This window comes from Corylus avellana, chromosome ca5 (genome assembly GCF_901000735.1).
Source record: "Corylus avellana chromosome ca5, CavTom2PMs-1.0".
In the NCBI taxonomy this organism is placed as follows: Eukaryota; Viridiplantae; Streptophyta; class Magnoliopsida; order Fagales; family Betulaceae; genus Corylus; species Corylus avellana.
In genome coordinates, this window is record NC_081545.1 from 14,603,689 (window position 1) to 14,604,449 (window position 761).

A 761-nucleotide genomic window follows, 5' to 3' on the forward strand; every position below is an offset into this window, starting at 1 on the left:
TATATGTGCCACGTGTCGACGTCTGATTGGTCCACGTGTCAGTCCGTACAGTCAACTAACGGTCAACTAACGGATGGACTAATTTGGTCACTTATCAAAACCACAGGGACCTCCTGTGATAAAAATGAAACCCAAGGAGGGAAAAAATAAAGTTGTGAAACCCCAGGGACTAATTTAGTATTTAACCCTTAATTTAAATATTATTTTTCAAATGTTTCTTTATTCTTTCTCTATCAATCATATTTTTGAATATTTGTCTTTTTTTTAAATGTCATATTTTTGAATATTTTCTTATTCTAACGGTAATTTTATGAAAATTTGTCTTTTCATAATGGTCATAATTTATTTATTTCTTTTTTTTTAAAAAAAAATTATTTTCCCAACGGTCATATGCTAATTTCTTCTCACAAAATTGTTGAGTATTATTCACTCACCAAACAAAATTAAGCAATTTAATTCGTCAAAATAACTATTTGGTGAGGCTATTGTGAATGTTTTGGTTCATCTAACTATGTTGATAATGTCTCTCTCAAACTTTCACTTTTGACAATATTCCCCTTTAAACTGCTCAAAATTTTCAATGTCCTCATTAATGAAGAAAATGACCCAAATAAATTTATTTATTTATTTTAAAATAAAACTAAAAATTAAAAAAAATGAGTAATTTTGTTTTTTTTTTTTAAATCGTTTTTGTTAAAGACAAAAAATTTTAATTTTTGTTTAATTCATTTTTGTTTAATTTTTTTTTTTTTTTTTTTTTT